Genomic DNA, 21,112 nt, shown 5'->3' with positions numbered 1-21,112 from the left:
TCATTCACCCTGGACATGGCTGGGTAGCAGCACTGAGCACACGCTTTGGAAGGTAGTGCTGGTTAACACTCTCAGTGAGTGTGCATGAGTGTGGATGCAGGTGAGGACAGCCTGCTATCACGATGGCAATCCTTGCTTTTTTTTTTTTTTTTTCAATGAATCAAGGTCTCACTCTGTCACCCAGGTGGGAGTGCAGTGACACGATCATGACTCACTGCTGCCTCAACCTCCCAGGCTCAAGTGATCCTCCTGCCTCAGCCTCCCATGTAGGTGGGACTACAGGCATGTACAACCACACCTGGCTAATTAAAAATTTTTTATTTTGTAAAGACAGGGTCCTGCTGTGTTGCACAGGCTGGTCTTGAACTTCAGGCCTCAAGCAGTATTCTAGCCTTGGCCTCCCAGATTGCTGGGATTACAGGCATGAGTCACTGTGCCTGGTCAATCTTAGCCTTTGAGGGCTACCTGGCATTTGGAGACAGTTGGGTAAATCTGATGACTGGGGTCAGGGCAGCTGCAGCCTATTGGCTTGATTTGTTGTTGTCCTAATGAAAAACTAGCAAGGAGAGGCCTGGGCCAGGGTAGTCAGTTCAGTGGCTGCCTTAGACACTGTTCTCCCTTTCTAACCTGAAGCCAGGGTCTGGACAGGGAGGGGCACCCCAGGAAGAAGCTCAAGGAGCTGTATTTGCTTTGTTGAGCACAGGCCTTCTTCTCTGTGGCTGGGGCCACGGACCTGCTCTGGTGTCCTGACATTTAGCAGGAAATGGCACCTAGGCACAGTTGGTAGTCTTTTAAGGCAGATGATGGAAGTGCTGGTAGCTACAGGCATCCTCACAGAGGAAGTGGATGAGGGGGCTAGGGTAGAGAGGAGGATTAGGGCAGATGCCCTGTGCAAACTGGCTGGTGAGCACATGTGAGACGGTTCTTGGGGACCTTCTGCTATATAAGTGGGGAGATGTTGCGGGGCACCAAAGGCCCGCCAGAGCCTATGAACTTGAGGTGTTCTGTTACTCTGACTCTACATCTGTGGGCTAGGGAGAGATGGAGAAAGGCTGATGAATGGAACCTGGGACTGGGGTCTCCAGAGAACAGGACTCCCCTTGGGGACCTGGTTCTCATTTGACTATCCTCTCTGAATGGTTATTCATATCTGACACCTTCCATTTTAGGGTTGGAGGAGAGTACTGAAGCACCTCTCACACATGACCTCTGGGGTGTTGCATCCTTCCTTCCATCTCTCCTATTCTCACTACAGGGGTCTTTGATGGCCTTTGGTTCCTGGTATCAGACACTGGCTCAAGACAATGCACTGTGCTAGAATCTGATTGGATTTACTTGGTTTGCGGTTGCACGAGACCTGGTTATCTCAAGGTAAGAGTCAATAAGTACATCTGATTAACTGATTTGACCTGGGGCACTTTGAGGGGTCCTGTTGTAATCTTGTTGTTTTCCTCTGCTTTTCTCATTTATCCTTCTTTTTTGCAACTTGAGAAGTAAAATAGCAGCCTACCAAGGTGAGGCCACGCTTGCAGGGATAACATTTGAGCCAAGGCTTCATAAGGGCTGCTGTAGGAGGGGAGAGCATCCTGGCACTTTTGTGGGCTACGTGGCAGACTGCAGTTGCAAGGATTAGCAGTGTGAGCCCTGATCCTGCTACCTCTTTGCTGTGAGACCCCAGACAACTTGCTTCACTTCTCTAAACCTGAGACCTGCCTCACAAAAATGAAGAGGAAGCATATATGCCTTTATGTTGGGTAACTGAAGAGTAATAGACTAATACTGATAATAGTAGTAGCTATCATCCCTTGAAGACCCTTGTGGTGCTTGGCACTTAACCTGTGTGATCTATAATTCTCATAAGCAGCCATCTAGGGGTACTTTTATTTCCATTTCATAAGTAAAGGGGCAATGGCATGGAGGTTTGCATCCCTTGAAATGTGCTCTTCTTTCTGTTTTGTGATTCTGTGTCTGTGGTAAAGGAGGCCTTCCCTGCCTAACATGTCCTGTTAGCTACTTTTGGAGCTACCAACAGGGGTGGGCCTAGACCGGGCCGTGGATACCTGGCTTCCTGGGACACCTCTGTGTCTCCTACCTCTCCCATCCCTGGAGGTTGCCATTCAAAAGAGTACTGTGGTTGCACCTTCTGCATTTGGGTGCCCTGTCACTCATCAGGATCAAGGCAAGTTCTTAGCAAAATTTAGAATTTGTCAAGCTCTTTGGCCTGGTGCCTCATCCAAAGTGCTGTTTAAGAAGCTCTTTTTTGAGTTGAATTGGCACCGTGTCATCTCTCCTTTCAAACTAAGTTCTTTTTTTTTCCTGTTTGGGCTCCAGGAATTTTTTTCTCAGCTTTTCCCAGGACATCCTGGATATTTATTTTTGCTGTGCACTTTAACCTTGCAAAACATTTAGGGATCTCTAGCTTGTCATCTCAAAGGGGTATAGAAATTGGAGTTGTAGAAGAAATTAATAAAAATAAAGCTTGAAACTTTCCAGATGAAGCTGGATTTGAATTAATAATTATTAATAATTATTTATATTTATATAACTATAAAATATATAATAAAGTATATAATAATATATAAATATGATATAATTATATAATATATAAATTAATCAAGTATTAGAAAAAATTAATTATTAATAATGAATACCTTCTAATTATAACTTTAATTAGATATTAAAATAGCAGAGAGCAACTAGTTGACTACTTAAAAATGTTTCATAAAAGATGGGTAAGATATGGTAAAGTAGCTTTTATATTTTAATCATTTTCAAATGCAATGAATATAATTCTATTCCAGAGTCATAGAAACATGCCAATTTATTTGTAATTTACTTTGCTTTCTTTGAAAACAATGCTTTATTTCTCATATAGTCTTCGGAATAACCTTAATAATGCTTTTTGATAGATTGTCTTGTGAAGTAGTTGACACAAAGAAAATTGGCCAGGCGTGGTAGCTTGCCCCTGTAATCCCAGCACTTTGGGAGGCCAAGGCAGGCAGATCGCTTGAGGCCAGGAGTTTGAGACCAGCCTAGCCAACATGGTGAAACCCCATCTCTACTAAAAATATAAAAATGAGCTGGGTGTTGTGGTGCGCATCTGTAATCCCAGCTACTGGGGCGGCTGAGGCATGAAAATCGCTTGAACCTGGGAGGCAGAGGTTGCAGTGAGCCGAGATCACACCACCGCACTCCAGCCTGGATGACGGAGAGAGACTTTGTCTAAAAAAAAGAAAATAAAAAGAAAATGCATCATTTATATATATAGAGAGACTCTGTCTAAAAAAGAAAAAAAAAAAAAAAAAGAAAAAAGAAAATACATCACAAATCTACCAGAATACCCAGAAAGAAGGTATTTATAACAAGGTGACAAACGAAAACTATTTTCACAGAGAACCTGTGTACAAATCTTATTGTTGAAATTTTTTCTAAAAAGTTATTAAAGACAATTGAATTAGAAATGATCAAAGCTGAAAATCACAATTAGCTTGAAATAAGAATATCAATTTATGTGAGAGAAGGTTGCGTTGTGTAACAAACAATTCAGACATCTCTAAGGGGCTGTAGTAAGAACTGCTTTTCACAATTTGCATCTGGCATTTTCCCTCTTCTGTCTGTGAGGATGGAGAAAAGCAGATGAGGTTGGGGGTCAGGACCAGGGAGGAGGGGGCAGTGCTTTGCCCATAGTTAACATGAGCTGCTTCAGTATGAGTGGCCATGGAACTGATTTTGAAAAAGTTGTATAAAGAAAGCCCCTCGCACTCCACAAAAAGATTTTGTTTGGTCTTTATTTATACTGAATTTGTTTCTAACTTTCCAAGAAAGGAGACAAATGAAATATCTTGGAGGCAGCAGGGTAAATGAACATCGGTTTTGGAGTCAGATTACTCAGTTCCACATCCTTAGAATGGATCTCAGAATACTCTCCCTGTATATTCTTCAGTAAGTAAAGATGATATATGCAAAGCACGGGGCCCACTGTAGATTCTTTTAAAATTACTGCTAGGATTTGTGTGAATGATGTTCTATCAGGAGGATGACTATGCTAGAAGCAGCACAGTCCAGATGGTTGAAGCGCATGCTGTGGAAGAGAGCAGACTCTTTTGTCTAAGTAACTCCACTAGTTCAGGTTAGGACATTGATCACTTCATGATGCAGGACTGCAAGTACACCAGTGAATAGTTGTGTGTCAACATTTCAAAGCTAGTTGGCTCCAAGGTATTTCTAGCTTGGAAATTTCCACTAATTGAAGCCTTGCTTTGTACAAAATGCAGTGTGGAGGTTGGAAACTGGAGAAATTACCTGGCTTGCTACCAAGTCTTTTTAATGGCCGCATCTTCGGGCTCTGTTTCTTGGTCTGACTTGGCCACAGGAGAAAACAAATGTCTGTGATGTCATGAGCCTTGCTCTGGCTGTCAGAGTCCCCTAGGAGGGAAGTTAATTTTCTACACGTTAAGGAGCTTGTGAAGCTCAAAAGGCCACATCACAGAGCTTTCTCTTGAATGAATTTGTGGAATGAAAGCCATCCTGTAGTTTTAATACATAGGCCTCAAATGTGGGGACCGCATACCAGGAGACATTTTTTTAGCAGCTGGTGCCAACCTGAAGCATGACAGACCAAAGAACTAAGGGGCTCCAGCTGCTCAGGGCCAGGCCAGACTAACCACACTGCCCTGGAGACACAGGAAGACCACAAGAAGAGTCCCTTCTGTATGCCGTCAAGATGCCCTATGGGCTTCCTGAAACTCAAACACCATTTGATTAGTAGGAGAAGTGGGGAGAAACACCTTTGGTAGGAAATTCGACTTTGTCTTTTTAAAAAATCTTTTAGGCTCAAGGGTACATCTTCAGGTTTGTTATATGGGCACATTGTGTGTCATGGGGGTTTGAGGTACAGATTATTTTGTCATCCAAGTAAATAAGCACAGAACCAGAGAGGTAGTTTTTCAGTCCTCACCCTCCTCCCATGCTCCACTCTCAAGTAGGCCCTGTTTTCTGTTGTTTCCTTCTTTGTGTCCATATGTACTCAACTTTATTTATTTTTGTTTTTTTTAACAGCTGAGAATTTTAATATTTCAAAGTTATTAATTGATGTCAATTAATTTGCAATATTGAAAGACTAGGACATTCAGGGGTGTGGTTAAAAAAAACAAAATTAAAATATAATGAACCTTGAAAAGCTGAACTCCAACTTGGACATTGTGTTAGTGTTGCCTTCCTCTTTATTTCAGAAAATCATCTCATGTTCCAGGATACTCTAACTATTCACACTTGTTTTGTTCCATACTTTTGTTTTTTTTTCTTTCAACTTTTATTTTAGGTTCAGAGAGTACATGTGGAGATTTGTAACATGGGCAAATTGTATGTCACTGGGGTTTGGTGTACAAATGATTTCTTCATGCCCAGGTAGTGAGCATGGTAACTGATTATAGTTTTTCAACCCTTACCCTCCTCCCACCCTCCTTCGTCAAGTAGGCCCTGGTGTCTATTGTTCCCCTCTTTGTGTCCATGTGTACTCAGTGTTTAGCTCCCACTTATAAGTGAAAACATGTGGTATTTGGTTTTCTATTCCTACATTAATTAGCTTAGGATAATGGACTCCAGCTGCATCTATGTTGCTGAAAAGGACATGATTTTGTGTTTTTTTATGGCTGTGTAGTATTCCATGGTGTATACATACCACATTTTCTTTATCCAGTCCGTCATTGGTGGACATCTAGGTTGATTCCATGTCTTCGCTATTATGAATAACACTGTGATAAACATATGAATGCATTTTTTTTGGTAGAATGATTTATCTTCCTTTGGGTATATGCCCAGTAGTGGGATTGCTGGGTCGAATAATTCTGCTCTAAGTTCTTTGAGAAATTTCCAAACTGCTTCCCCCAGTGGCTGAACTAATTTACATTTCTACAGTCAGCATATAAGTATTCCCTTTTCTCCACAACCTCACCAACATGTTATTTTTTGACTTTTTAATAATAACCATTCTGACTGGTGTGAGATGGTATCTCATTGTGGTTTTGATTTGCATTTCTCTAATGACTAGAGATGTTGAGCATTTTTTCATATGCTTGTTGGCTGCATGTATGTCTTCTTTTGGGCAGTGTCTGTTCATGTCCTTTGCCCATTTTTAAATGGGGTTGTTTTTCACTTATTGATTTGTTTAAATTCCTTATAGATTCTGAGTATTAGACCTTTGCTGAATGCATAGTTTATGAATATTTTCTCATTTTGTAGGTTGTCTGTTTATTGATGTTTTCTTTTGCTGTGCAGAAGCTCTTTAGTTTATTTTAAAATTTTGTTTATTTTTGTTTTTTGCCATTGCCCAGGTTGGAGTGCAGTAGTGTGATCATAGGTCACTGCAGCCTCAATGTTTCAGCATCAAGAAATCCTCCCACCTCAGTCTATGGAATAGCTGGGACTATAGGCATGTGCCACTACATCCAGCTGATTATTTATTTATTTATTTATTTATTTATTTTTATTCTTAATAGAGACAAGGTCTCACTATGTTTCCTAGGCTGTTCTCAAACTCCTGAGCTTAAGCGATCCTCCTGCCTCGGCCTCCCAAAGTTCTGGGATTACAGGCATGAACCACTGCATCCAGCCAGAAGCTCTTTAGTTTAATTAGGTCCTACTTATCTATTTTTGTTTTTGTTGCAGTTGCTTTTGGAGACTTCGTTATGAAATCTTTGCCAAGGCCTATGTTCAGAATGGTATTTCCTAGGTTTTCTATTAGAGTTTTTATAGTTTTAGGTTTCACATGTAAGTCTTTAATTCATTTTGAGTTGATTTTTGTATGTGGTGAAAGGAAGGGATCTAATTTCAATCTTCTGCATATGGCTAGCCAGTTATCCCAGCATCATTCATTGAATAGGAGTCCTTCCCCATTGCTTGTTATTGTCATCTTTGTGGAAAATCAGATGGTTGTAGGCATGTGGCTTTATTTCTGGGTTCATTAACCTGTTCCATTAGTCTATGTATCTGTTTTTGTACCAGTACCATGCTATTTTCGTTACTGTAGCCTTGTAGTGTAGTTTGAAGCTGGGTAACCTGATACCTCAGGTAATGTGATGCATTTGTTCTTTTTGCTTAGGATTACTTTGGGTATTTGGGCTCCTTTTTGTTCCATATGAATTTTAGAATAGTTTCTTATAATTCTGTAAAACTGACATTGGTAGTTCAATAGAAATAGCATTGAATTTGTAAATTGCTTTGAGCAGTATGGCCATTATAATGATACTGATTCTTCCTGTATATGAGCATAAAATATTTTTTCCATTTGTTTGTGTTGTCTCTGATTTCTTTCAGCAGTGTTGTATAGTTCTCATTGTAGTGATCTTTCACCTTCCTGGTTAGCTGTATTACTAGATATTTTATTCTTTTTGTGGCTATTGTGAGTGGGATTACATTCTTGATTTGACTCTCAGCTTGGATGTTATTGGTGTATAGAAATAATACTGATTTTTGTACATTGATTTCTTATTCTGAAACTTTACTGAAATTGTTTATCAGTTATAGGACCTTTTGGGCAGATACTAGGGGGTTTTCTAGGTACAGAATCATATCGTCTGCAAAGAGAGATAGTCCGACTTCCACTCTTTCTGTTTGGATGCCTTTTATTTCTTTCTCTTGCCTGATCGCTCTGGCTAGGATTTCCAGTACTAAATTGAATAGGAGTGGTAAGAGTGGGCATCCTTATCTTGTTCCAGTTCTCAAGGGGAATGCATCCAGCTTTTGCCCATTCAGTGAGATGTTGGGTTTGTTCTAGGGGGCTCTCATTATTTTGAAGTATGTTCCTTTGATACCTAGTTTGTTGAGCTACTAGCTCATGAAGGGAAGTTGAATATATATATATATATATTTAACATGAAGGGATATTGAATATTATCAAAAGCCTTTTCTGTGTCTATTGAGATGATCATGTGGGTTTTGTTTTTAGTTCTGTTTATGTGATGAATCACATTTATTGATTTGTATATGTTGAACCAACCTTGAATCCCAGGAATAAATCCTACTTGATCATGGTGAATTATCTTTTTGTTGTGCTGCTGGATTCAGTTTGGCAGCATTTTGTTGAGAATTTTGTGCCTATGTTCATCAGGGATATTGGCCTGAAGTTTTCTTTTTTCATTGTTTCTCTGACAGATTTTGGTATCAGAATGATGCTGGCCTCATAGAATGAGTTAGGGGAGGAGTTTCTTCTCAGTTTTTGGGAATAATTTCAGTAGGATTGGTACCAGCTCCTTCATTGTATTTCTGGTAGAATTTGGCTGTGAATCTATCTGGTCCAGGGGTTTTTCTGGTTGGTAGGTTTTTATTACTGATTTAGTCTTGGAACTCATTATGGTCTGTTCACGACTTCAATTTCTTCCTGGTTCAGTCTTGGAAGGTTGTATGTTTCCAGGAATTCACCCATTTCTTTTAGGTTTTCTAGTTTGTATATATAGAATTATTCACAATAGTCTCCGATGGTTTTTTAATATTGGTGGGGGGTTGATGGTAAGTCACCTTTGTCATTTCTGACTGTTTTTATTTGGATCTTCTCTCTTTCTTTTTCTTTTTTTCTTTTTTGAGATGGAGTCTCACTCTGTCTCCCAGGCTGGAGTGCAATGGTGCGATCTCGGCTCACTGCAACCTCTGCCTCCCAGGTTCAAGCGATTCTCCTGCCTCAGCCTCCCGAGTAGCTGGGATTACAGGCATCTGCCACCATGCCTGGCTAATTTTTTGTATTTTTAATAGAGATGTGGTTTCCCCATGTTGGCCAGGCTGGCCTTGAACTCCTAACCTCATGTGATCCACCCGCCTTGGCCTCCCAAAGTGCTGGGATTACAGATGTGGACCACCGTGCCTGGCCCGAGGTAGATTTATATAGATTTTTGCATCTCAATTTCATTCAGTTCAGTTCTGATTTTGGTTATTTTGTTCTGCTGGCTTTGGGGTTGGTTTGGTCTTGTTTTTCTAGTTCATCTAGGTATGTTAGGTTGTTAATTTGAGATCTTCTAATTTCTTGATGTAGGCATTTAGCACTATAAACTTTCTTCTTGTCACTGCTTTAGATGTGTCCCAGAAAGTCTGGTATGTTGTATCTTTGTTTTCATTAGTTTCAAATAATTTTTTGATTTCTGCCTTAATTTATTTCTTTACCCAGTGGTCAATGATGAGCAGGTTGTTTAATTTGCATGTAATCATACGGTTTTGAGAGATGTCCTTGATACTGATTTCTATTTTTGTTGCACTGTAGTCTAAGACGGTAGTTGGCATTATTATTTTCTTTCTTTTTTTTTGGAGGAAATTCAACTTTGAATTGATTCAGTTTTTTCCCTTAAAAAGCTGAGATACTCTAAACGAAAAAAAATTTTTTTTTGAGACGGGTTATTGCTCTGTCTCCCAGGCTGGAGTGCAGTGATATGATCATGCCTAACTGCAGCCTTGGATTCCTGGGCTCAGCTGATCCTCTCACCTCAGCCTCCTGAGCAGCTGGGACAATAGGCATGTACCATCATGCCTGGCTAATTAAATTTTTTTTTTTTTGGTAGAGATGGGGTCTTGCTATGTTGCCCAGGCCAGTCTTGAACTCCTGAGCTCAAGTGATCCTCCTACCTCAGCCTCCCAAAATGCTGGTATTACAAGTGTGAGCAACTGAGCCTGGCTGAAAAACTGTTTTAAGTCAAGAGGGTCTTAAGCAACTTTAAACAGCATGTTTAAGCACCCCTCCTCCTACTGCCCAGAGGGATTTAGGGCTCAATAATAAAACTAAATTTGTCTTTAAGAAAGGTATACATAAAACCTTTTTTTACACATCTGAGCCATACGTATAATTTTTGTATTTCTACATATATCAAATAATAAATATAAAAGATACAAAAGGATGAGCAGGGTGAAAACAAAATAATCCAACATAGTTAAGATGAATCAAAAAGTGGGTACACTATATGCCATAAATGTCTTCTCAGTTATGAAGTGGGCTTCAGTTTTGGTTCTGAACTTCTTTGCAGCTAGAATAAGAAGAGAACACAATTAGTCACAGGTGTCACATTTTTATGAGGTGAAAGAAAAATAGTTGCTCTGAAGAAGGTTTCCAGACACTGAAGATGGGGAGACCATGAGGTGCTTAGTGATGCAGTAGGCAAATAACACCTGTGAGAAACAATGTGATGGGAATTTGTTAATTTTTTCAAGAAATATTTATAGAATGTGCACATTATGCTTATCATGCAGGTACTGGGAATGTGCAATGGACTGATGTTTATGCCCTCCTGACAGATTAATATGTTGAAATCTAACCCCCAACTGCAAGGTTTGAGCCGAGACCTCTGGGGATATCTGATAGGGTCTGCCAAAAGGAGAAACTTGAGCTAGTTCCTGGAGGATCAGGGACAACCACGATAACAAAAGCAAACTTTTGTTTGGTGCTTACTTCGTCTATTCTAGGAACTATTCTAAACACTTTACCATCAAATGTGTTGGTTAGCTTATTTTAATATTCACAACAACTCTGTGAAGCAGGTAGTACTATTATAGCCCCCATTCTACAGATGAGGAAACTGAGACACAGGTAAGTCTGGCATCGTGCTGTGGATTGCCTAGCTGGTAAGCAATGGCAAGCAATGGAGGCCCCCTTCCACTCCTCCGTGAGGGGTTGACTTCTACTCATCCTTCCAGTCTTCTCTGGGAGACCTTTCCTGATTCCCTTGATGAGGCTGAGTTTTCTGGTTGCGTGTTCTAACAGCATGCTGTACTTGCCCTGCTTAGAACTTACTACATTGTATGATTTCAAGTTTATCTATGTACATTATTCATTCAATTTGTCAAATTATTTATAACTTACTGTGTTATTATTCTTACATATTATGTTATTTATAACATATAAATAAAAGTTATTCAATGTCTGTTTCTCCCTGATAGACTGTAATCTCCATTAGGGCAGAAACTATGCATACATTTTCTCACTATTTGATCTTTCGTGCAAGAGTTTGGCACACATAAGGCACTCAATAAATATTTTGTAAGTGAATGGAGCCAGGATAGGGCTTGAGCTATAGGAAGAATTCATGGTAGAAACCTAAGGTGGTGGGAATGAGAGTGGGCATGGGGTTTGGAGATATTTTAGGACAAACCTTCCACAAATCATACTGTCTATGTGGATTCCTCCTTAGGAATCCACATTGTTGTTTGCTTTAAAATAAGCTCTGACCAGAATTACCCACCCAGGAAAGTAAGCTGTTTGCCTTTCTGGGGCAGAGGCAAGAAAAAGGGAAGGAGAGTTGGAAGAGCTTTTACTTCTACGATTGCATTGGCCTACTGTATGTTTCCTGAACCAGTATAGCAGTGCAGAATATGCCAGGACACATTTTTATGTCTTAATTTTCTTTTCCTCCCGAGTCTCTAAGAGATAGAGGCATAGAGGATCTCATGCTGGGAGGCAGCTTGTGTTACATTTTCCTTTGTTCCCTGTTTCCCATTTTTGGAAGGCCCCTCACAGTTTGGGGCAGAAGAGGGTAAAGGGTGGCTCCCACTGTCTGTCTTGCTGCAGGGTTGGCGGGGATGGGAACCGGTTTTAGTCTTTTGACATCATGTCACTCTTCCTCTGTATCCTAAGCTGCTGTCTCCCAGTTTTCTATTTCCAGGGGAGGATGGTGGCTGAGTCTATATTTGATGGGATTTTCTGCTTCTCTTTGTCACATTTGACTCAGTGAAGGTGAGTTAATTAGACACATTTAAGAGTCTGGCAACTGGTAACTGGAGTTTTGTGGCCTTTGCTACTTCTGTACCCCTGAGGCTGTCAGGAATAATGTGGCTGTTCTCAGCTCAACTCCTCCTACCATTTGTATGATGAGGAACTCAGCTTTTCCCAGGAAGAAGAACTGGCTAAGGAAAGAGTTTACTGTATGGTCCCTTACCTTGAATGCCCCCACTAGTTTTATGAGTCAAATTCATTTATTTGTTCATTGAGTAGATGTTTACTGAGTGCCTTCTGGGTGCCTAGGTCTATGATAACAAGCACTTATAAAGAAAGTAAAAAGGGGTTACATGAAAATCATGAACAGTCGTTACCAAAGCAGTTGAGAGGACATAGAGATTAAATATTTTTAGAGTAATCAGAATAGACTTTATAAGAGAGGTGGAGTTTTAGTGGGACTTCTAAATATGGATAGGAATTTGATCAGGGGTAGAGTTGGGTGGAAGGGGACATGCTAGAATTCTAGAATCCTAAGTGGAGGTGATGGTGTGAGCAAAGACCAGAATAAAGACCTATTTGGGGTCTGGCAAATGAATCAATATTACTGTAGCAAAGAGTTCATATGGTATTTGTGGTGGTAGGGAGATGTGTTTAGAGATGAATGCTGGGGTTAAAGAGTAGGAGCACTTTGGAAGTTATGTGGGGAGCCATCAAAGGTTTTACAGCAGGGATGAAATAGAATAAAACTTAAAATTCAGGAAGCATCTTCGAAAATAATTATCTTCTGGAGGATAAATTAAAGGGAGGAGAAATTGAAAGCAAGGAGATCAGTTCAATTCAAGCCTATAATATTAGCTAACACTTAAATAATGTTTACTGTGTAGCAGGTACTGTTCTATGCACTTCACCTATGTTAAATCATTTAATCTTCACAATAACCCTCTGATATTGATACTGTAATAATTCCTGTGCTACAGTAAAAAAATGAATGCATAATGAGGTTAAGTGACTTGTCCAAGATCGTATAGCCAATGAACAAATACAATGAACTAGTATTTGTACTCAGGCAGTCTGGCTCCAGTATTCCATACTCTTAATAATACACTATCCATTCTCTTTGTATTTATTGAAACCTAACAACGTGCAGGAGCTGCTAGCAACATATAAACAAATAAAATGCACATAATTTTGTCCTTCATCACTTAGTTAATGGGAAATTATTTTGGTAATTCAGATGACCATTAAGATTTTCACTATAGTGGTGGTAATAGAAATGGATAAAAAGGGAATAATTGATAGAACTTAGTGCTAGACTTGTTGTGGGATTTGAGACCACTTACAATTTGGAATCTTGGGCTGATCCTTCCTTCAATTTACTTGTGATATAGGTATAATAATAATGATAGAGATCTGGCTTCTGGCCAAGATGGATCAAAAAGGAACATATTGAATTTCCCACATGAAATAACCAAACATCGCACACAGTATATGAAATAAGAGTTTGCAAGATCTTGAACATCAGGCAAAAAAGGACAGTAATCTTTGAGCGACGGCAAGAACATGAGGTGAACTCTATGATTCCCTTACTTTACTGTCTTGAGAGAGATTTCAGTCTGCATTGTGGGGAATAGAAACCCAGGTAGATTCCAGCAGACTCCCTGAATTGAGGAGACAAAGCTGAGAGCCCAGGGAGGCCAAAGAGATTAGAGTTTACAGGACAAAGTGACAGACAGGAGAGACTTGTACACAGAGAGAACTCTAGAGATTTGGAAAGGATTCCTTTTAAGTATTCAGCTGAGTACTTATAAGTGCATGTATGTGAGGCAACTACCCAAGGCTGGGGAAATAACTGCCTAAAAGGATTAGAGGTAACAGTGCCCAGAATTCACAGAGGGACATAAACAGTGCCTATTCTCAGTAGGCTGACTGGAAACCTCGAGATTCAAGGACACTTGGTAGAGTACAAAGAAAGGTCTTCAGTAGTGGGGAAAAAGTATGTCTAGAGCAAACATCGCTCTGGTTCTGCAAAACAAATTTTAAAAGCAAGACACAAAAGGACTGAAGTGTTTCCAGGTAATTACGTCTCAGAACAAGGCTCACAAATATTTATGGGGAAACAATTGCCAGCATCCAATAAAGTAAAATTCACAATGTCTACCATCTAGTCAAAAATTACCAGGCATGCAAAGAAGCAGGAAAATACATCCATAATGAGGACATAAGTCAATCAGAATTGAGGTAAATGTAAGAATTAGCAGACAATGACATTAAAATCATTATTATAACTGTATTAAATATGTTCAAAACGTTAAGTAGAGGCATGAGAAATAAACAGAGGCCAAGTCCAGCTTCTAAAAATGAAAACTACAATGTGTGAGATGAAAAATACATTGGATGAGATGAATGGTAGGTTAGACTATGCAAAAGGAAAGTTTAGTGAACTTAAAATCATAAAAATATGCAAAGCAAGACAAAGGAAAAGGAATCTGTTTAAAAAAAGAACAGAGCATTAGTAAGCTGTGGAACAACTTCAAGCAGCCTAGTATACATGCAATTGGAATCCACAAAGGAAGAGACAGAAAGGAAAGAAAAAAAATTTGAAGAAACAATGGCTGAAAATTTCCAAATGTAATGAAAACCATAAATCTACAAATTCAAGAAGCTTACAAACCACAAGCAAAATAAACCTGAAGAAAACTATACCAAGGCACATCATAATCAAATTGCGTAATCAAGGCATATCAAATCAAAACCACTATGTTTCAGTCTGTTTGAGCTGCCTTAATAAGATATCACAAACTGGGTAGCTTATAAATAACGTTTATTTCTTGCAATTTGGTAGGCTGGTTAACCTGAGATCAAGGCATATTTGGTGTCTGGTGAGGCCCCACTTTCTGGCTTATAGACAGTGCCCTTTTCATTGTGTCCTCACTTGATGGAAAGGGCTAGCTAGCTCTCTGGGATCTCTTTTATAAGAGGGCTAATCCCAATCATAAGGGCTCTACCCTTATGATATAATCACCTCCTAAAGGCCTCACCTTCTAATATCAGATTCATGATTAGCTATGAATTAACATATGAATTTGAGGGGGACAGAACCGTTTAGATCATAGCACATGATAAAGAGAAAATCTTAAAAGCAGCCAGAGAAAAAGCCACATTATGGATAGAGGAACAGAGATAAGGATGACAGCAGATTTCTTTTAGAAGCAATGCAAATGAGAAGGCAGTGGCAACATCTTTAAAATACTGGGAAAGTAGACTGTTATTATATATATATCTCTCTCTACATATATCGTAAGGTAAATATATTTAATATATATTTAAATATAATATGTATTTGATATATATACTATAAATCCTAAATCAACCATTAAAATAGCAAAGAGTTCTAGGTAATAAGCCAATAATGGAAATAAAATAGAACAATACAAAATATCCAGTTTATCCAAAAGAAAGCAGAAAAAGAGGAAAAACCGTATTAATAAAGACTGCAGTTGAAAGAGACATTGTCAGATTGCATAAAACAAGACCCAACTATATCCTGCCTACAACAAACACACTGCAAATAATAAAGACACAAACTTTATAGTACTAAATGCTTATTTTGCAAAAGAAGAAACATTTCAAAGTGGTGACTTCAGCTTCCATCTTAAGAAATAAAAGAAAGAAGAGCAAAGTAAACCTAAAGTAAGTGCAAGAAAATAATAAAGATCAAAGCTAAAATCAATTACATAGAAGACAGAAAAGTCCAATAGCAAAACCAGACAAACGATATAATAAGAAAAGAAAACTGCAAATCAACATCCCCCATGGACACAGTTGCAAAAATAGTTTGTTTGCTGAAACAAAATTTCAGGAAACTGAATTCAAACAAATGGCAAATAAGCACATTAAAATACACTCATTATTGTTAGTTGTTAAGAAATGTAAATTAAAATCTTAACGAGGCACTACTACATGTCTATTAGGATAGCTAAAATTAAAAATACTGATGGTATGAAGTGTTAGTGAGGATGTGGAAGAAATGGAACTCTAAAACACTAGTAATAGGAATATAAAATGATAGAATTATGTTGGAAAACAGTTTAGCAGTTTTTTAAAAAAGTTAAACATATACCTACAAAATGATATAACCATTTTACCCAAAGTAATTTACCCAAGGGTAATGAAAGTATATGTCCATATAGGCCAGGTGCGGTGGCGCATGCCTGTAATCCCAGCACTTTGGGAGGCCGAGGCGGGTGGATCACGAGGTCAGGAGTTCGAGACCAGCCTGGCCAAAATGGTGAAACCTCGTCTCTACTAAAAATACAAAAATTAGCCAGGCATGGTGGCGGGCATCTGTAATCCCAGCTACTCGAGAGGCTGAGGCAGGAGAATCGCTTGAACCCGGGAGGCGGAGGTTGCAGTGAGCTGAGATCGAGCCACTTGCACTCCAGCCTGGGCAACAAGAGTGAAACTCCATCTCAAAAAAAAAAAAAAAAAAATGTCTATATAAAGACTTGTACACAAGTGTTCATACAAGTATTTATAATAGCAAAAAATGAAACAACCCAAATATCCATTAACAGAAGCATGGATAAACTCATATACCAATACAATGGAATACTATGCAGCAATAAAAAGGGATGAACTATTGATATGAGCTACAACATGGGATGGATCTCAAAATAAGTATGCTGAGTGAAAGAAGCCAGGCAAAAATGAGTATGTAATGTATGATTTCACTTATGTAAAATTCTAGGAAATTCACATTAATATATAGTGACAGAAAGCATATCAATGATTGCTTGGAGAAGATGAAGAAGTGGGGAGTGGTAAGGGAAAGATTGTCGAAGGATACATACAAAGAAGTTTTTTTGGGAAAATGGATATGTTCGTTATCTTGATTTTGGTAATGTTTCGTATTGTACTCAATTCTACTTCAATAAAGCTGTTAACATAGTAATGAAAACTTCAGTGATTAGTGAGATGACACATGAAAACCCTTTATATGCTGTACAATACTATAGAATAGTTATTAATTCTATACAAGGAATTAATTACATCTAACTGTGAGGTTGTAAGTTTATGAAACTAGAACTGTGGTGGTAGGATCAGCAGAAATAAGAAAGGAATAGGAACTGGTTTGTAAAAGATTGTGAATTCTATTTTCTCAAATCTATGTAGGGAACATATAGGTAGAAACATATAGGTGAGAAAATCCAGGAGCTAGTTGAGAATGTGGAACTACAGCTGCAGAGAGGTGAATGCTACCATATCAATGTGCACATGAGCATGGAGGTGAGAGCAGAAGGCAGGAGAGTAGATGAGATCTCTGGCCAGAAAGCATGGAGCAAGGGAAGAGAAGCCTGGAGACAGCCCCTGGGCTGGAACAATAACTAGGGAGGGGGCTATTTGGGATAGGGCAATTAGAGGTCATCCAAAATGGTGACCTTTGAGCTGAGCCAGCCATGTGAAGACGAGGAGGAAAAGTGTTCCAGGCTGAGGAACAGCAATTGCAGAGGCCTTGAGATGAGAAAGACCTAAACTGTTCTTGGAACAGTTCAGGAGGGCAGTGTGGCTAGAGTTGGTAAGGGAGAGGAAGGCAGTGTGAGACTGGGTTTGGCTGGTAGGCTGTGGTGAGTTTAGGTTTTATTTTCAGGACAATAGAAAGTTATCAATGGGTTTTTAGAAAGGTCAGTCTGGCTGCAGGCGAACAAGTGCTTGTGGAGTAAGGAGGAGTGGAAGCTGAGATCAGCTAAGAAGTTCCTTGAGTAGTTCAGGTGGGGCATCCAGTGACTTGGGCTAGGTTAATGGCAGTGGAGAGGAAGAATTTAAGGTAGAAAGAGCAGGATTTGATAAAACCCAATGTGTCTAGGAATCTTGTTGATGACCAAATCATTTGGGCCTTGAAATTTTAGAGTTGGAAGTGAGTTAGGGATGGCCTAATATTACTCCTTGACCAATCACCTTATTTTCCACTCTGCTCTGTACAAATACCTTAGCAAATAGCAATAACGATCTTCTCTCAAACTTGTGTGGTCCTTTAAAGCTTTCCGTGTGCTTCGTCATCAATGCTTCCTTTAAGAGCATGGCCTCACCCAACCTTTAGCTCAGCCCATTGCTCAGGTGCTCTGCTCCAGCCGATCTGGTCTTATCTTGTTAGTCAGGTGCAGGGAATGGTGGTTCCTGTGTTGTAAAGTGGGACTCACGTGGTAGGGGCAGAGGCGTAGGTGGTGGGATGAAGCTGGAGAAGTGACTCCACTCCAGAGACTGACTCTGAGTACACAGCCAGCCATCTTGTCTTAAGACAAGGCCAGGACAGCTGCCTCCCCTTCTGGTGACCTCCTCCCCACATTCCAGCCTGTTCAAATCAGACTGTGTTCACAGTCCATATTGTAATGTTTTCTCCTCAATGGGATCTTTCTCTGCTTTCTTCCCCTGACCTCATCTCTCATTCCTTTGAACTTCCGCACTGTTGTCTCTTTTCAGGCATTTATCTCAGCCCAATTGTTATTCTTATTTCCAACTTTCCTTGAGGCATTGTGTGTTTCACTTCTTTATTCCCCACAGCCCCACTTACATGTAGCTCATGCATATAGCACAGTCCAGTGAAGGTTGTTGAACTGAACTCATTCAAGGTCAAATACATCCTTTGGACATGGTAGGTGCACAGAAAAATTAGAAGGGAGCTAAGATTCCCTGTTGAATGCTGATTCATATGTCTCTACACAGGTGTGATGATGAGGCAAGCGGGGGCAGAAAGGAAGCAGAAGTAGTAAACGGAGCAGTTGGGAGTGCTTAGAACTAAGAAAGTCTGTGTGTGGCAAATGCCGTTAGAAAACTCTGACTGAGCAGGAGCCTGACCACCATCTTAACTCTTCCTCATTTAAAATTTAAAACTGTCTGTGGGGAGATATTCTCCTTTTAGGATCATCAATCTGATTTTGTTCCAGAACCCAGTTGGGAAATTCGGTTTTTATTTTAGGAATTTGCTAGAATATACTGTGGCAGAAACTGGCAAATGCTCACTAAACCCATTTCCTTTTCTTCCTGTGCACACAGCTCAACTACATTTCCCTGCCTCTCTTACGGGATATGAACATGTGACCAAACTCTGGCTGTGGAGTGTAGGCAAAAGGGATGTGTGGCACCTCCAGTCCTGACCCACAAAACCTCCTACATCGTCATCCAGGCTCTTTCTCTTATTTGCCTGCTGGCTGCATGCCAGAGATCCGGCGGAGGGCAGCACTGCCCGATGGAACTTTCCACGGTGATGCAACTTTCCATATCTCTGCTGTCCACTGTGATAATCATGTGCTCACTGAGTGCTGGAAATGGAGCACATGTGACTGAAAAACTGAATGTTTTACTTTATTTTATTTTAATTCATTTAAACTGCCCCAGGTGGGTACGGCTGCCACATTGGGCACCACAGCTTTTGATGCAAGGAGTCTGGTTCCTTAGTGACTGGATGGAGCAGAATTTCCTGTTTACTTGCACTGCACAGTGAAGTACATGAGAAACCAGTACGGTGTTAAGACACCAAGATGCAGTATCTATGCCATAAAGTGAGGGATACCTGCTGATTCACCTATACTAAAAATTCATATAGTATACATCTTCAGCTGGGTACCAACGTGGCTGGACAAACCCAGTATCTAATATCAAATCCAATTATCCACTGTCATTCTTAGAGGGAAAATCTAAACTTCTTTTGCCTCTCTTGAGTTCCCAATCTTTCTTCACCCTATTTTATTGGGGGAAAAAATGGAGGCCCCCCCAAGCAGGCACTACTTCCTTTTTCCATGTAGGGTAGCAGAGTGAACTCAGGGTTCTGTTTTCCCCTCCATCATAACTCACTGTGTGACTCAGGCAAGTTATATCTCTTCTCTGATTGTTGGCTTTCTCATCTTTAAAGGTGCGATTTCTGGTTTTGGTTATTTTTCTAAAATGCTCTTTTCAAATATTTGCTCTCTCTCTGCACCGTTTGTGCTTCTCCTCCTATCTTGGAAGGGACGATCCTCACTCCCGGTGTTCCTGGTACAAGCCCCTTCCAGACCCTGCTGTGTTCCATTCTGCCCTGTCTTCAGCCTTAGAAATCTTTCCTGCTTTCCTGCCTGTTTCCTCTTTACCAATGATTAAGCCCATTCCTGCTATCACTACTGCCTCCCATTTCACTCACCTTCACCCTTTCCAGCCTAGATTTTGCACTGATGTCTCTGCAGAGATGGATTTTAGGAATATCACTGTAATTACCCTCCCTTCAGCTTACAAAGGGTGGGCTCTGGGGACAGGGTGAGTCTCTCCTGTCTGAGCAGAGAAAGACACTTAATCCTGTTGCACGGCTCTTCTCCCTTCATCTATAAATTCTAGACTCTTACCTCCTACACTGCCAGGGTGTCATGAGAATTAAAAGTTTGTAAATTGCCTTGAGTTCCTCGGAGATAGCTAGTGAGTGCAAGGAATAAAAATCATTTCATATAAAGCTGTTGAAAAACAGGCAGTGAACTGGTTCACAGTCTCCCCCATTGGGTTATGATTATGAATGTCTCTGATGGAATATCACATTACGGCAGGACAAGTGATGCCTGTGTTCAGCTGCTAATTGTAATAAAGAGCTTAATTTGCACTTCTATCTATTTTTCATGTCACTGGGTTGGGGAGTGGAGGTGACAGGGATGGGGATATTCAAGGAAGCTTTATAAGCCCATCCTTGAGTTGGTGATGGGGAGATGATTGTTCTAGCATTGTAAACAGTCAAAGCTAGACAGCTTGCTACCATGAACTCTCCAGCTATTCTTTTACTTAATTACTATTGTTTTTCCCATTTCCTAAGGCAGGGACTTTGAATCCATCATTTCTGCACCTACCCCTTCCTTCCTTTTGTTTTCCCTACTTTTATTTCCTTCCCTTCTCCACTTCCTTCCTTTCCTTCCTCTCTCCTCCTCTCCTCTCTTACCTTCCTCCCTCCGTTTCTCCCTTCTTTCTTTCCTTTGTTCCTTTCCTCCTCTCTTTACCTTCCTTTCTTTCCTCTTTCCCTCCCTCTCTTCCTCCTTTCCTTCATTTATTTTACTATTATTCCTCATAATTTTGATGATCTACCATATATATTGAAGAGAGTGGAGATAAGGTAGTGAATGAGATAAATAAGATTTTTGTTCTCATGTAATTTGAAAACTATGATGATTGACAACCAACCACACAAGGAATTCTAACAAAGTGTTATTTGTTCATTCATTGTTTCATTCATAAATCATTAAGGAGAGCTTACTATGAGCCAGGCACTTGGGATACATCAGTGAACGACTGACTGATAGTGGGGCTCTGATGGTCAAAGTACAGACTTCTCTGAGAATGGAAAGCAAGAGACCTCTTCTTATCCAAGGGGTCAGGAGGGACCCCAGGGAAGGGATGCTTTGATGGTGAGAAGTTAGCCTG

General features: G+C 40.0%; 1 long non-coding RNA gene across 1 annotated transcript in view; it reads left to right on the top strand.

Annotated features, from left to right (window-relative positions):
• The window catches only part of LOC126940680 (uncharacterized), a 94,888-nt gene that overhangs the window by 46,731 nt on the left and 27,045 nt on the right, over positions 1-21,112 (top strand). The window contains exon 2 of the long non-coding RNA XR_007720883.1: positions 1,256-1,371. This is a non-coding gene — a long non-coding RNA (uncharacterized LOC126940680). The remainder of the gene's footprint in view (positions 1-1,255; positions 1,372-21,112) is intronic.

This window comes from Macaca thibetana, chromosome 1 (genome assembly GCF_024542745.1).
Source record: "Macaca thibetana thibetana isolate TM-01 chromosome 1, ASM2454274v1, whole genome shotgun sequence".
NCBI lineage: Eukaryota > Metazoa > Chordata > Mammalia > Primates > Cercopithecidae > Macaca > Macaca thibetana.
The sequence above is the reverse complement of the archived record's forward strand: the minus strand, read 5'-3'. Positions and strand labels throughout refer to the sequence as shown.